A 17,565-nucleotide genomic window follows, 5' to 3' on the forward strand; every position below is an offset into this window, starting at 1 on the left:
AGTTGTCGCAGTGACATTCTATTGAAATGGATTCTTGCATACTGGAGTCTTTTGATAGCTAGCTAAACAATGGACCATAATCCAGACTCATGATGTTACTAACCAGCATGAATCTGCAGGTAGCTAACCAACCAGGTTCAATGTTAGCTAGCTAACAGTAGGCTATAACTAGCCAAGCAAATGGCTCTGAGATACGAATAATAAGATCATACATGTAATGTTGCCCTTAGTTAAAGATGAATTTGGAGACAGGTGTTTTCTCCATCTCCTTAGCTATCATACATTAATTCCACTGATTTAAAAACTCGGTCCTCCAGAAAGTGGAGAGCAACACTTATGCAATTCTAATAAGTAATATATATGAAAACAATTGCATTAGCCAGAATTTCCTACACATACTAACCAGCTCGAATAGAAAGAAGATGCTATATGGCAGACCAATCCAAACTCATTCCTTGACATTTCCAGCCCACTCATCATCTCAGCCAATCATGGCTAGCGTGAAGGTTACTGACTTTTTCTGTGGCTCGTAATTTATCAATATTATTTGTATTTACAGATGGCTTACGCGTTTGTTATTAAGGCGCATGAAAGTTCACATGTTCCAGAAGGCATTTCTGCCAAAAAAACGCGTGAGAGAGAGAGAGAGAGACAGAGAGAGAGAGACAGAGAGAGCGAGAGAGCGAGAGAGAGAGAGACAGAGAGAGCGAGAGAGAGAGACAAAGAGCGAGAGAGAGAGAGAGAGAGAGAGAGAGAGAGAGAGAGAGAGAGAGAGAGAGAGAGAGAGAAAGAGAAGGAGAAAGAGAAAGAGAAAGAGAGAAAGAGAGAGAGAGATTATATACCTCACTTGCTTTGGCATTGTTATCACGTTTCCCATGCCAATAATCTGTGGCTATTTCACCACTGGAAACTCTCCTTGACTCTGGTGTTCTTTACTTTGTGTGTGTGTGTGTGTGCATGTGTGCGTGCGTGCGTGCGTTCTTGTGGCCTTAGGAAGCACTATTTTGCTCAAAGTATTTTTTTTATGCTGTGATGGTTTTATTAAGTATGATAGTTACCGGGTGTGCAAAATGTGGATTGTCAGGAACTGTGGTTAGTAGACCTAAAAATCTATCTTAGCCTAAGAAAAAGTCCAGGGAAAAAACCCTTGGTGAAAGTAAATTCACTGTGCTTTGCCCTCCCTCGCTGCCCATTTTAGGACTGTCGGGGATCTGTCCAGGAGGGAGAGGGAGAGGGAGAGGGAGAGGGAGGGAGAGAGAGAGAGAGAGAGAGAGAGAGAGAGAGAGAGAGAGAGAGAGAACGTGTTGCATGCCTTCTCAACAGTCTTCAGGTAGGGTAGAGATTGTCTCCACCGAATCTCTTCTCTCACAGTTATTTTCTGGGACACAGCACAATACAACTTTATTTGACGGCAGAACATTCAGAGGCTGTAAGCTTGTAAGTACAGTATCCTTACCTACTTAGATCATTGTGTGTGAGTGAGTGAGTGAGTGAGTGAGTGAGTGAGTGAGTGAGTGAGTGAGTGAGTGAGGGAGTGAGTGAGTGAGGATTTGCTGGTCACGTCACCTCGACGGACATCTCATGATTACTCTCAGGGTCTCAATCTCAGAAGGTTCTTTTGTTTTCCTCAGCGCTAACGACATTCTGTGTTAGATGGTGAATTCAGCTGAACTCTGGGTGTTTCTTTGGTAGGCCTACTAAGGCTGTGGAGAGAGGAAAATGCATAAATGTGGAAAAGCTCAGGCTTTGCAGATTGCTTGCAGGGTGGAGAAGTTTTGGTGCGGGGGGAGCCCCAGGTTGCAAAGCAGAACCTCTCATACCCATTTTACAACGCCAAAGTATTTTTTAACTCATTGACTTTTGCAGATAAATCTAAAAAGCTCTATTTTTCTCAATGTCTATTTTAAGGCTTAAGTGTGTACACACTATTGTATTTATACTTTGGATATGGTCTTTCGTCAGGAAAAGTAATTTAAAAAACTGCTTGAGTGGAACTTGAAAACTATTCAGATTCACCCAGAATTTCTCCTGACCTGTTCTTAATTAAATATCACTACAGCTCCACAGTTGCCACAACTACAGATCAGGGCTGTGGTTAATTCCAGTCCCTTCAAGACATAGAACTACTGCTTGAAGCATACAGTCTATGTCCAATCTGATGTAGGTTAATGTAGGTTAATGTATAAGCTATTCATGTTTTGTGGTTTTTGTTCTTTGTGCTTTAGGACACATGGCAAAATGCTTCTGCTGTTTCTGAGTCTCGGTTTGCTCACTTCTAATGTCCAGTCAGAAAAACAAGGTAAACTGCACACTTTATACATTATTATGGTTGTTATGAGTGAGAAAGTTATAGGTTCAAAGATCATAGCCCCGAGACATACTAACCTCCCCTGTTATTGTATTGGTGAGGGGTTAGCATGTCTTGGGGGTAAGATCTTTGACCCTCTCATCATTATTCACAATTAAATCAGGAGTATTCATCATTGTGGTAGAAAACACATTATTGTAGAAGTGTTTAGAAACATATGCTGTTCTTATTTATAATAAAAATGACTCCAAAATGACACAATACATATTTACCATTCATTTCTATTGAGCAGAAAATAACTGAAACACAACCAAAACAAACAACAAATGCATCCAACAAGTTTGAAAAGTCAAATTGCATGCTAGGAATATGGGACCAAATACTAAACCTTTCAATACTTTATTAATAAGAATCTTCATTGGTGTCAATAATTATGAACCCTGCCATGTTGAGAGAAAAAAAGACATTTGATTAAATGTCATTGTATTGTCATGTTCAGATTGAACACAGACAGTTTTGTAGCTTCATTGATGCTGACAGAGGTGTATAAATTCCAGTGGTGGAAAAAGTACCCAATTACCATACTAGAAAAGACACCTTTCAATAGAAAACGACTGAAGTAAAGTGAATGTCACCCAGTAAAATACTACTTGATTAAAATATATACTTCAGTATCAAAAGTAAAAGTAAAAATAATTTCACATTCCTTATTTAACTTAAATCTACCTGAACATCTATAGCAAGACCTAAAATTGTTGTCTAGCAACAACCAACTTGGCAGAGCTTGAAGGTTTTGAAAATAATAATGGGCAAATGTTACACAATCCAGGTGTGCAATGCTCTTAGAGACGTGCCCAGAAAGACTCACAGCTGTAATCACTGCCAACGAGGCTTCTTTTATTGACTCATACTAATGTAAATTCAATATTTCTGTATATAATGTTCAATACATTCACTGAAATGTCTAATAAAATGCATTCACTTTGTTATTATGAGGTATTATGTGTAAAACATATATTTAATAAAATTAGTAAAACAACAAAATGTGAAATAAGTCAAGGGATATTAAACGTTTCTGAAGGCGCAGTACATGATAATTGTTTACTCTAGTATGCCCACAAGACTTACAACACTTGTCTGAAGGTAACCCAGTACCACTGCTCTAATATCGATAAACACTCAATATTATGAAAATTATGAACGGGAATGACATTTACGCTAACGGGTGGCCATAAAGAACTAGCTAAAAGCCACGCCTCCAATAAGCTATGCCTCTAATCTAACAGTCTGACACCTCTACAATATGTTAATAAAAAGGTTCACATTTTAACCCCTCACATTACCAAAAGTTTCCAGTTTGAACTTTTACACAGAGGTTCCTGTGAGACCCTTTGAAAGGTGTTACTCATTTCAGGATACCACTGAATGATAATGTACAGTGCGGCAAAAAAGTATTTAGTCAACCACCAATTGTGCAAGTTCTCCCACTTAAAAATATGATAGAGGCCTGTAATTTTCATCATAGGTACACTTCAACTATGACAGACAAAATGAGAAAAAAAATCCAGAAAATCACATTGTAGAATTTTTAATAAATTTATTTGCAAATTATGGTGGAAAGTAAGTATTTGGTCAATAACAAAAGTTTATCTCAATACTTTGTTATATACTCTTTGTTGGCAATGACAAAGGTCAAACGTTTTCTGTAAGTCTTCACAAGGTTTTCACACACTGTTGCTGGTATTTTGGCCCATTCCTCCATGCAGATCTCCTCTAGAGCAGTGATGTTTTGGGGCTGTTGCTGGGCAACACAGACTTTCAACTCCCTTCAAAGATGTTCTATGGGGTTGAGATCTGGAGACTGGCTAGGCCAATCCAGGACCTTGAAATGCTTCTTAAGAAGCCACTCCTTCGTTGCCCGGGCGGTGTGTTTTGGATCATTGTCATGCTGAAAGACCCAGCCACGTTTCAACTTCAATGCCCTTGCTGATAGAAGGAGGTTTTCACTCAAAATCTCACGATATAAGGCCCCATTCATTCTTTCCTTTACACGGATCAGTCGTCCTGGTCCCTTAGCAGAAAAACAGCCCAAAAGCATGATGTTTCCACCCCCATGCTTCACAGTAGGTATGGTGTTCTTTGGATGCAACTCAGCCTTCTTTGTCCTCCAAACACGACGAGTTGAGTTTTTACCAAAAAGTTATATTTTTTATATTATATTTTTTACAAGTTATAAGTTTCATCTGACCATATGACATTCTCCCAATCTTCTTCTATATTATCCAAATGCTCTCTAGCAAACTTCAGATGGGCCTGGAAATGTACTGGCTTAAGCAGGGGGACACGCCTGGCACTGCAGGATTTGAGTCCCTGGCGGCGTAGTGTGTTACTGATGGTAGGCTTTGTTTCTTTGGTCCCAGCTCTCTGCAGGTCATTCACTAGATCCCTCCGTGTGGTTCTGGGATTTTTGCTCATCGTTCTTGTGATCATTTTGACCCCACGGGGTGAGATCTTGCGTGGAGCCCCAGATCGAGGGAGATTATCAGTGGTCTTGTATGTCTTCCATTTCCTAATAATTACTCCCACAGTTGATTTCTTCAAACCAAGCTGCTTACCTATTGCAGATTCAGTCTTCCCAGCCTGGTGCAGGCCTACAATTTTGTTTCTGTTGTCCTTTGACAGCTCTTTGGTCTTGGCCATAGTGGAGTTTGGAGTGTGACTGTTTGAGGTTGTGGACAGGTGTCTTTTATACTGATAACAAGTTCAAACAGTTGCCATTAATACAAGTAACGAGTGGAGGACAGAGGAGCCTCTTAAAGAAGAAGTTACAGGTCTGTGAAAGCCAGAAATCTTGCTTGTTTGTAGGTGACCAAATACTTATTTTCCACCATAATTTGCAAATAAATTCATTAAAAATCCTACAATGTGATTTTCTGATTTTTTTTTCTCATTTTGTCTGTCATAGTTGAAGTGTACCTATGATGAAAATTAGAGGCCTCTCTCATCTTTTTAAGTGGGAGAACTTGCACAATTGGTGGCTGACTAAATACTTTTTTGCCCCACTGTACATATGAATGTGAATGTACACATTTGTCATTGTATGTACAGTATATTAACACGTTTATCATCATGTAAAATGTACTGGAACAATGCTATGATATTATGCTGCATGTTCATTCCTTGATATAGTTTGATACCCAATATTATCCATTGATATCCTTTCATTTTTATTTATTTTTTTTATTTTACCTTTATTTAACCAGGCAAGTCAGTTAAGAACAAATTCTTATTTTCAATGACGGCCTGGGAACAGTGGGTTAACTGCCTGTTCAGGGGCAGAACGACAGATTTGTACCTTGTCAGCTCGGGGGTTTGAACTCGCAACCTTCCGGTTACTAGTCCAACGCTCTAGGCTACCCTGCCGCCCTCATTGACATTCGATATTATGTTGCTTGTTGATTAATTCATGTCCTTGTTTGTTTTTCCAGGGGTTAATGTAACGTGTGAAAATCAATCGGTTGTAGCAGGACAGAACCACAACCTGACATGTAGAGTGGAATACAGTGATGTAGGTCAGAATAATCTGGGATGTAAAACTACAAATTATTTCTGGAAACATAAATCAAAATCTCCAATACAAAATTGTGATTGTACAAAAGATTGTAACACTCCGATAACAACCAACACCTACTTTTGTGAGATCAAAAATGTTACCAACGCTGATGAAGGAAACTACACTTTTACCATTAACACAGACTGTGGCAACGGACATGGCACATTGACTGTTTCATGTAAGTTACATGTAGGTACAATGCTAATATACAGTGACCAGTGTTACACAGGTTACATGGGTTCATGTGATATGACCAGGAAAAGGTCCAGTAATTCAAATGAAATGTGATAATACAGTATTCATATACACTGAGTTAACAAAACATTAGGAACACCTGCTCTTTCCATGACATAGACTGACCAGGTGAATCCAGGTGAACGCTATGATCCCTTGTTGATGTCACTTGTTAAATCCACTTCAATCAGTGATGATGAAGGGGAGGAGACAGGTTAAAGAAGGATTTAATTTATTTAGCATTGAGATAAATGAGACATAGCTTGTGTATGTATACCATTCAGAGGGTGAACGGATAGACAAGATTTAACTGCATTTGAATGAGGTATGGTAGCAGGCGTCAGGAGCACCGGTTTGAGTGTGTCAAGAACTGCAACGCTGCTGGGTTTTTCACGCTCAAAAGTTTCCTGTGTGTATCAAGAATGGTCCACCACGCAAAGGACATCCAGCCAACTTGACACAACTGTGGGAAACCTTGGAGTCAAGATGGGCCATTATCCCTGACACCTTGTAGGATCCATGCCCCGATGAATTGAGGCAGTTTTCAGGGCAAAGGGGGGTGCAACTCAATATTCAGAAGGTGTTCCGAATGTGTTGTACACTCAGTGTATATTTTCCATATGGGGCTTGATACTGCAACATTTGTGAGTATTCAGAGTGCTAACCTCTCTTTATTTTCTCAGTGAGAAATGAAAAACAAGCGTTTCTGGGATCGTCAGGTCACCTATCGTCAGTATCATCACTGTTCTGGGTGTTCTACTGTTTCTCATCTTAAGACTTAATAGTTCCTTGAGAAACAATGGCAAAGCTACCAGAGAGGCCCTAAACCAGAAGCCTGCATAACTTTCAGTCTGGAGGAGCTGTGTGTGTTGGTTCTACTATCCTTGTGGGGACAGAAAAATCTCATTTACACAAGTAGTCAAACTCCTAAGTCAATAAATACTTTGTGGAAGCTCCTTTTGCATTGATTACAGCTGTGAGTCTGTCTGGGTACGTCTCTAAGTCAATACTTTGTAGAAGCTCCTTTTGCATTGATTACAGCTGTGAGTCTGTCTGGGTACGTCTCTAAGTCAATACTTTGTGGAAGCTCCTTTGGCATTGAATACAGCTGTGAGTCTGTCTGGGTACGTCTCTAAGAGATTCCCACATCTGGATTGTTCAACATTTCCTCATTATTCTTTTCAAAATTCTTCAAGCTCTACCAAATTGGCTGTTGATCATAGCTAGAGAACCATTTTCAGATCTTGCCATAGATTGACTGTCTTCTTGGCAACTCTAGTGTAGATTTGGCCATGGGTTATTGTCCAGTTGAAAGGTGAATTCATCTCCCAGCGTCTAGTGTATTGGATTTACATAAAAAATAACACTTTGTATTCAGGACAAAAACTGAATTACTTTGCCATGTTTTTTGCAGTACTACAATAGTGCCTTGTTTCAAACATGATGCTTGTTTTGGAATATTTTTATTCTGTACAGGCTTCATTTTCACTCTGTCAATTATTATTATTTATTTACCTTTATTTAACTAGACAGGTCAGTGATGAACAAATTCTTATTTACAATGACAGTCTACCGGGGAACACTGGGTTAACTGCCTTGTTCAGGTGCAGAACAACAGGTTTTTACCTTGTCAGCTCGGGGATTCGATCCAGGAACCTATTGGTTAATGGCACAACACTCTAACCACTAGGCTACCTGCCGCCACACCAAACTAGTCAACTAGTATTGTGGAGTAACTACAATGTGTTTGATCCATCCTCAGTGTTCTCCTATCACAGCCATTAAACTCTGTAACTGTTTTAAAGTCACCATTGGCCTCATGATGAAATTCGTGAGCGGCTTCCTTCCTGTCTGACAACTGAGTTAGGAAGGACACCTGTATCTTTGTAGTGACTGGATGTATGGATACACCACCCTAAGTCAAGTTAGTAACTCCACCAAACTCAAAGGACTATTCAATGTCTGCTTTTTGTTTTACCCATCTACCAATAGGTTCCCTTTACAAGGCATTTGGAAAACCTCCCTGGTCTTTGTGCTTGAATCTGTGTTTGAAATTCCCTGCTCGTCCGAGAGACCTTACAGATAATTGTATGTGTGGGGTACAGAGAGGAGGTAGTCATTAAAAAATCATGTTAAAACACTATTATTGCACACAGAGTGAGTCCATGCAATGTATTATGTGATTTGTTAAGCAAATGTTTACTCATGAACTTATTTAGACTTGTCATAACAAAGGGGTTGAACACTTTTTTACTCAAGACATTTAAGATTTTTATTTTTTTCATTATTTGTAAAACCTTTGAAAACCTAATTCCACTTTGACATTATGGGCTATTGTGTGTGGACCAGTGACCCAAACATCTCAGCTGAATCTATTTTCAATTCAGGCTTTAACACAACAAAGTGTGAACAAAGTCAAGGGGTGTGAATACTTTCTGAAGGCACTGTGTCATTTTATGTGTTGTATTATTCTGTAAAACTCACAAGCAGTGATTTACCACTAAGCTTGGTTTGTATAATTGATGTGATATTCTAAATGGGAATTTTGTTATGAATATCGTTATTAATTTATGTACAAATACACTTTTGGAAATAACCAGTCGTTATAATGTTACTTCTATCATATAGAGCTTGTTGTCTTGTATTTAATTATTATCTACACCAATCATGTATATTTCAGACATCACAGTACCTACCGTAGCTCGCAGGTTGACATTTATTTGGACTCATGTATGTGGAGGCAGCTCTGCAGAGTGGTCACTAGCTGGCACAACAACAAAGTCATAACACCTAACCTTAACTTTAACCCTAGATAGCATTATTCAGATCAACATTTTTACATCTACAGTGTTAAATGTAACACTGAAAGTGTATATGTGACCCATCAGAATAGCGTTATTAAACTAACACAGTTCAAAGTGTTGACAAACTAACACTCCTAGAGCGTTGGTTCCCTAACACCATGGGTTATTCAGACTTTAAAACTATTAGAGATGATGCTGCTACACTTTTTAGTTTTATTCCATAACACAGTATTTTGGTGTTGTTGTTTTGGTGTTGTTTTAACACTGTAAGACCAACTGCATTTTTAACTCAAATACTTAGTAAGTTCAATGAAAAGTAATTATTACTTAAACGGACTCCAAACTAAATGAGACGTCAAATCAACAACATTATGCATGCTCTACTGCATGTCCATTTTTGTGAATTGTTTCTAAAATCTGTGTTTTTGCCAGAACATCAAGTGATTTATTGATTAATCTTATGCTGCACAAAGATCAATAAAAAATGTCTAAACTAATCATTTAGTTTTTTTGCACCCTTACTGAAATGGTTATTCTAGTTGAAATGGATTAGGTAGTCTCCTCACATTGTTCTGAACCGTGGCAGTCATTATGAATGCAGGGGCAGCAGGGTAGCCTAGTGGTTAAGAGCGTTGGACTTCAAACCCCCGAGCTGATGAGGTACAAATCTGTTGTTCTGCCCACTGTTCCTAGGCCGTCATTGTAAATAAGAATTTGTTCTTAACTGACTTGCGTGAGATGAGTAATGTAGGGTATAAAGTGACTAGGGATACATTTATTACATCCAATTAATAATAAAGTGGCTAGAGATTTCTTGTCATGCTAGTTATCCTAACCTACAATGTAAACAAATAATCTGTTTCGAGACCATAAAAAATAAAAAATAAAATAATAATAATAATAAAAAAGGTTGCAACTAAACTAAACCTGCAAAAAAAAACCTTGCAAATTCTTGACATGTTTTCCAGAAATCCCTTTTGGAAGATTCCTGGAAACTCTACAAACAGTTTTCTTTTTTTTACTCAGGGAATTTTGCAACCCTATTTACAGGCCTGCCGTGGCCTGTAAATCATTACCAATAGTAATGTTAAGTTTCATACGCTCTGAGGCGTGCGTCAAAAATGCTAAGTATCCATCTTCGAAGCAGTTTGGCGATACGTGTTTCACTTTATCAGAAGCTTCGTTTGATCACATGCTTTTTCAAACTGTGTGTTACAAAATGCGATATCTCACATAAAACTGGGCTTCACTGAGTTCTATTAATGCATGAATACCATTTTATGACAATGTTTCGCACGCACGCACGCACGCACGCACGCACGCACACACACACACACACACACACACACACACACACACACACACACACACACACACACACACACACACACACACACACACACACACACACACACACACACACACACCACGTATCCTATTTAAACCTTTACAGTACAAATCCTTTATTTTAATCTCCTCATCTTTACAGTCAGGCCCAGTATATGGATTCATAGTGACAGAGAAAGGACAATGTGGAGGCAGCAACAGAACAGAAGCTATGGCCCTGAGGTCATTTCCTATCTGTGGGAACAAATCATCAGTGTCCTAACACTCCTGCATCTGTATTGGTTTAATAAGTAACACATTGTGGGAAAACTTGTGGGAAATCCCACACTGGACCAGAACATTCCAATATGCTGTAATTGTAGATCACAATTCTTGATGATTCCTTGATATTAGGAAACGCCCGTTGGTGCCAGTCATTGATCAGTCCATTGATACCAGCTATGGTCAGTTCCAGTTTTATGAGATTTATGGTCTCGAAACAGATTATTTCTTTACATTGTAGGTTAGGATAACTAACATGACAAGAAATCTCTAGCCACTTTATTATTAATTGGATGTAATAAATGTATCCCTAGTCACTTTAAACAATGACACTTAATATAATGTTAACATATCTGTTACGGATACAGGTATCCTGTGTCTGTGTGTATCCTGTGTGTGTTTCTTTTCTCTCCTTCTCCCCTCACAGGTGAAAATCATTACTCCCCAATCAGTCAACAATCAACCCATCAATCAGAAGACACACCTCCTCCTGTTTCCTACCCTATCACAGTTCCTTCCCCATGGTTTAAAAACCCCATCATTTGGTAGATTTCAGGAGAGCTCAATCTTTGTAATGCCATGTTGGTAGATAGCTGTTCTTGGTAGATTTCAGGAGAGCTCAATCTTTGTAATGCCATGTTGGTAGATAGCTGTTCTTGATAGATTTCAGGAGCTCAATCTTTGTAATGCCATGTTGGTAGATAGCTGTTCTTGATAGATTTCAGTAGCTCAATCTTTGTAAATGCCATGTTTGTAGATCTCGGTTCTTCACTCGCTCTCTGTGTATTAATTAACCTCTCTTTTGTTTGAGCACCTCCATAGCACTTTGTCATCACCTGTGAGTATTGTTTTGGGTATGGTGTTTGCTGGTGGGAAAAGGGGGAAACCAAGACAAGTCGCCCATGGGCATACACTACCCGTAGGTAAACTTTGTTAACACACACTAGTTAGAACTGGGTGGACCACCCACTGTATTTTTGGTTAGTTAGTTAGCTGTTGTTGAAATAGGCTAGTCTAGCTTAGGGGTGTTTTTGCATATTTGTTTCTTTCCTTGGGTCCAGCTCAGCCCCTTTTCCTGCTCCCCCCCATTACCGTGTGTTTTATAAATAAACCCTGAGTTTGACGGTATTATTTCAGTTGTCGTGGTTATTTCGTTCACTTATACTTTGTCACTATTATAATTTACATGAGTTATGTTACGGGTCTCACTACCATCCCCCCTAGACTGTTGGGCCAAAAGGGATTCGTAACAATATCCTACATTACTCATCTCACGTGTGTATATACTGTACTCTATACCATCTACTGCATCTTGCCTATGCTGCACAGCCATCACTCATCCATATACAGTGGGGAGAACAAGTATTTGATACACTGCCGATTTTGCTGGTTTTCCTACTTACAAAGCATGTAGAGGTCTGTCATTTTTATCGTAGGTACACTTCAACTGAGAGAGAGACGGAATCTAAAACAAAAATCCAGAAAATCACATTGTATGATTTTTAAGTGATTAATTTGCATTTTATTGCATGACATAAGTATTTGATACATCAGAAAAGCAGAACTTAATATTTGGTACAGAAACCTTTGTTTGTAATTACAGAGATCATGTTTCCTGTAGTTCTTGACCAGGTTTGCATACACTGCAGCAGGGATTTTGGCCCACTCCTCCATACAGACCTTCTCCAGATCCTTCAGGTTTCGGGGCTGTCGCTGGACAATACGGACTTTCAGCTCCCTCCAAAGATTTTCTATTGGGTTCAGGTCTGGAGACTGGCTAGGCCACTCCAGGACCTTGAGAAGCTTCTTACGGAGCCACTCCTTAGTTGCCCTGGCTGTGTTTTTCGGGTCGTTGTCATGCTGAAAGACCCAGCCACGACCCATCTTCAATGCTCTTACTGAGAGAAGGAGGTTGTTGGCCAAGATCTCGCGATACATGGCCCCATCTATCCTCCACTCAATACGGTGCAGTCGCCCTGTCCCCATTGCAGAAAAGGATCCCCAAAGAATGATGTTTCCACCTCCATGCTTCACGGTTGGATGGTGTTCTTGGGGTTGTACTCATCCTTCTTCTTCCTCCAAACACAGCGAGTGGAGTTTAGACGAAGGGTGCGTCACTTGAGTCGGTTGAGTCACTGATGTGATCTTCCTGTCTGGGTTGGCGCCCCCCCCCTTGGGTTGTGCCGTGGCGGAGATCTTCGTGGGTTATACTCGGCCTTGTTTCAGGATGTTAAGTTGGTGGTTGAAGATATCCCTCTAGTGGTGTGGGGGCTGTGCTTTGGCAAAGTGGGTGGGGTTATACCCTTCCTGTTTGGCCCTGTCTGGGGGTATCATCGGATGGGGCCACAGTGTCTCCTGACACCTCCTGTCTCAGCTTCCAGTATTTATGCTGCAGTAGTTTGTGTCGGGGGGCTAGGGTCAGTTTGTCATATCTGGAGTACTTCTCCTGTCTTATCTGCTGTTCTGTGTGAATTTAAGTATGCTCTCTCTAATTCTCTCTTTCTCTCTTTCTTTCTCTCTCTCGGAGGACCTGAGCCCTAGGACCATGCCTCAGGACTACCTGGCATGATGACTCCTTGCTGTCCCCAGTCCACCTGGCGGTGCTGCTGCTCCAGTTTCAACTGTTCTGCCTGTGATTATTATTATTATTATTATTATTATTAAAGCAAACTGACATTTACTCCTGAGGTGCTGACTTGTTGCACCCTTGACAACTACTGTGATTATTATTATTTGACCATGCTGGTCATTTATGAACATTTGAACGTCTTGGCCATGTTCTGTTATAATCTCCACCCGGCACAGCCAGAATAGGACTGGCAACCCCTCATAGCCTGGTTCCTCTCTAGGTTTCTTCCTAGGTTTCGGCCTTTCTAGGGAGTTTTTCCTAGCCACCGTGCTTCTACACCTGCATTGCTTGCTGATTGGCGGTTTAGGCTGGGTTTCTGTACAGCACTTTGAGATATCAGCTGATGTACTATATAAGGGCTATATAAATACATTTGATTTGATTTGATTTAGACCAAAAGCTCTATTTTTTTCTCATCAGACCACATGACCTTCTCCCATTCCTCCTCTGGATCATCCAGATGGTCATTGGCACTCCTCACTTAAAAGGCACATGACAGCCCGCTTGGAGTTTGCCAAAAGGCACCAGAAGGACTCTCAGACCATGAGAAACAAGATTCTCTGTTCTGATGAAACCAAGATTGAACTCCTTGGCCTGAACGCCAAGCATCACGTCTGGAGGAAACCTGGCACCATGCCTATGGTGAAGCATGGTGGTGGCAGCATCATGCTCTGGGGATGTTTTTCAGTAGCAGGGACTGGGAGAGTATGCAGGATTGAGGGAAAGATGAACGGAGCAAAGTACAGAGAGATCCTTGATGAAAACCTGCTCCAGAGCAGTCAGGACCTCAGACTGGAGAGAAGGTTCACCTTCCAACAGGACAACGACCCTACGCACACAGCCAAGACAACGCAGAAGTGGCTTTGGGTCAAGTCTCTAAATGTGGACTAGCCAGAGCCCGAACTTGAACCTGATTGAACATCTCTGGAGAGACCTAAAAATAGCTGTGCAACAACACTCCCCATCCAACCTGACAGAGCTTGAGATGACCTGCAGAGAAGAATGGGAGAAACTCCCTGAATACAGGTGTGCCAAGCTTGTTCATAAACCCAATTCAATTAACTACTCAGTCTGAAACCCAGAATTTGTAAGAAACTGGTTGAAATGAATCAGACGGAGGCCCAGCTACGATAGTCAGAAAGTTTATTTACGAGAGCGCTAGTTAGTTGTACAAAACCATTCATTTTATACAAGCTTCTTACGCACATACTTTCACACACAAACAGACTCCTTGCGCACATACTTACACACACAAACAGTAGGTGTCCCACGCACACACTGTCCCACTACCCAGTCGACAAAGATTAGGGGAGTCCGTGAGAATCACTCCCCGTCCTCCCTCAAGATAGGGAGACCCTGGGAAGTACTTTCAGTGGCCCCCAGCCAAGGTCGGCACCGGTCAGACAGTCTGTTTTTAAGATACTATAATAGACATACTGTTATATTGTTTTACCCTAATTCTGACTAACACTACACACATCATTAACAACAATTTGATGATTCTAATGTATTTCATTGGTGATTCTAATCAATTACACAGAATCATATAGTTTCAGGGTGGAATATTCTAATCATTCATTTAAACATATAATTTCCATCCACACACACCCAAGAAGATTTATGGCTGTAATTGCTGCCAAAGATGCTTCAACAAAGTACTGAGTAAAGGGTCTGAATACTTATGTAAATGTCATATTTCCATCTTTTATGTTTAATACATTTGCAAAAAAAATCTAAAATATGTTTTTGCTGTGTCATTATGGGATATTGTGTGTAGATTGATGAGGGAAAATATTATTTAATCAATTTTTAAATAAGGAAGAAACGTAACAAAATGGGTACTGTATATAGATTTGCTTTTAAAACCTCTCCTGGATTGGACCCCCCCTGCGGTATGGTGGAGGTAACTTGCGCTAATATGATTATTATTATTTTTTTAACTAGGCAAGTCAGTTAAGAACAAATTCTTATTTTCAATGACGGCCTAGAACAACAGATTTGAACCTTGTCAGCTCGGGGATTTGAACTCGCAACCTTTCGCTTACTAGTCCAACGCTCTAACCACTAGGCTACCCTGCCGCATGAAGTTAACGTCATACCCAAGAAGATGGGACGGCAGTGTAGCCTAGTAGTTAGAGCGTTGGCCTAGTAACCAGAAGGTTGCAAGATCGAATCCTCGAGCTGACATGGTACAAATCTGCCATTCTGCCCCTGAACAAGGAAGTGAACACACTGTTCCTTGGCTGTCATTGTACATTTATTCTTAATTAACTGACTTGCCTAGTGAAATAAAGGTAAAATAAAAATCTATTTAAAAAATAAATAATTCCCAGGACATAGACAGATCTGATATGGCCAGAAAGCTTAAATTACTGTTCATTTGACTGATACAATGTTTTGAACAGTAATGCAATGGTTCATTTGATCAGTCTAAAACTTTGCACATACACTGCTGCCATCTAGTGGTCAAAATCTAACTTATGCCTAAACTGCAATAATACATCGTTGCCTTTCTCTTGAATTTCAAAGATGTTGGGATACAACAAATGTATGTTTTTTTCTTTGTATTATATTTTACCAAATCTAATGTGCTATATTCCCCTGCATACATTTCACATGTCCACACACTTCAAAGTTTCCTTTTCAATGATATCAAGAATATCCTTGCTTCAAGTCCTGACCTACAGGAAGTTTGATTTGGACATGTCATTTTAGGCAAAAATTGCAGACTGTTCAGGGGAGCCCCTCCTCCAGACATCTGCAGATCCTCTGAGCTGGTGGAAGAACAAGGCCTCTGTCTACCCACGGCTTACTAAAGTCATGACAGAGAGACTCTGCAGTGGCCACATACGTTCCCACTGAGAGGGTCTTCTCGTAAATAGGGGCAAGTAATAACTGAAAGAAACCGCATCAGCCCCTTGAAAGTGAGGCAGCTTGCATTTCTGAATGGAAATCTCTCATAAAAGCAAATATTGTAATGTTTTTAAAATTGTATAACTGCCTTCATTTTGCTGTACCCCTGGAAGAGTAGCCTGGGCCTGGCCAGCAGCTAATAGGGATCCATAATATATACAAATACAAAACACAATCTGGGAACCATTCCTATCCTACATTTCCCCCAGACAACCCTCCAAAAAGTAGCCAAGGCAGGAAGACAAACAGTCAGTAGGCACCTAGCTCTGTCCCCATATCCTAGTGTTTTAACACTGTCCCTTCAAATAAAAACAATGAAAGGGCAACTCGCTCTGTCACAAGAGGGTGCTCCGGCACCACTGGTGAGTGAGCACAAACCAAACTATGGACTACTCACCACAAGAGCAGGGAACTGGTGCACATGCGTCAAATAAAGGTGACCTCCGCATGTCCCTCGGCTCTCCATCCCTGGAAGAGCCCCTTGATCTTCGTTCCTGGCACTCCCCTAGGGATTGTGGCAACAAGGAAAGTGATGACGACAGAAGCTGGGGCGCAGTTTCACGAGGAGAATGCAATAAACAGAGTTTGGACCCCACAAGTCTGCAATGCTCACATAAATTACCTTGAATTCCTGACTGTGTTTCAAACACACCAAGACAGTCGTGAATAGGACACGACAACACCTTTTCCCCCTCAGGAGACTGAAGTACGGCCCAGTACATCACTGGGGCCAAGATTCTTGCCATCCAGGACTAGGCGGTGTCAGAGGAAAGCCCAAAAAATTATCAAAGACTCCAGTCACCCAAGGCCTAGACTGTTTTCTCTGCTTCCGCACGGCAAGCGGTACCGGAGGGCCAAGTCTAGAACCAAGAGGCTCCCACAACAGCTTCTATCCCCCAAGCCTTAAGACGGCTGAACAATTAATCAAATGGTCACCAGACTATTTACATTGACACCCCCACCCATTTGTTTTTATACTGCTGTTACTCACTGTTTATGATCTATGCAGAGTCACTTTATCCCTACCTACATGTACAAATTTTCTCAGCTAACCTGTAAACCCGCACACTGACTCGGTACCGATACCCTCTGTATATAGACTCATTATTGTTATTTTATTGTGTTACTTTTTATTATTTTTTACTTTAGTTTATTTGGTAAATATTTTCTTAACTCTTTCTTGAACTGCATTGTTGGTTAAGGGCTTGTAAGTAATCATTTCAAGGTAAGGTCTTCAACCAGTTATATTCGGCTCATGTGACAAATTGTTTGATTTGATTTGATTTGCTTCCTTTGTAAATGGTGTCCGAGTGATGGAGAAGCCCCTGGCAATCCGTAAATAAATAAAAACTAGAAAATGGTGCTGTCTGGTTTGCTTAATATATGGAATTTGAAACTATTTATTATTTTACTTAAAAAATATATTTTAGCAATAAAATGTACTTTTGATACTTAA

The 17,565-nt window shown here is 40.3% G+C and overlaps 1 long non-coding RNA gene across 1 annotated transcript; it reads left to right on the forward strand.

Moving 5' to 3' along the window:
- Positions 1–1,269: 1,269 nt before the first annotated feature.
- Positions 1,270–9,456, forward strand: LOC139367434 (uncharacterized). The gene is made up of 4 exons (XR_011626869.1): positions 1,270–1,437; positions 2,226–2,299; positions 5,797–6,099; positions 6,839–9,456. It is a non-coding gene; the product is annotated as an uncharacterized lncRNA (long non-coding RNA).
- The last annotated feature ends 8,109 nt before the right edge of the window (positions 9,457–17,565 follow it).

The sequence above is a fragment of the Oncorhynchus clarkii genome, chromosome 16 (genome assembly GCF_045791955.1).
Source record: "Oncorhynchus clarkii lewisi isolate Uvic-CL-2024 chromosome 16, UVic_Ocla_1.0, whole genome shotgun sequence".
NCBI classification, from domain to species: Eukaryota; Metazoa; Chordata; class Actinopteri; order Salmoniformes; family Salmonidae; genus Oncorhynchus; species Oncorhynchus clarkii.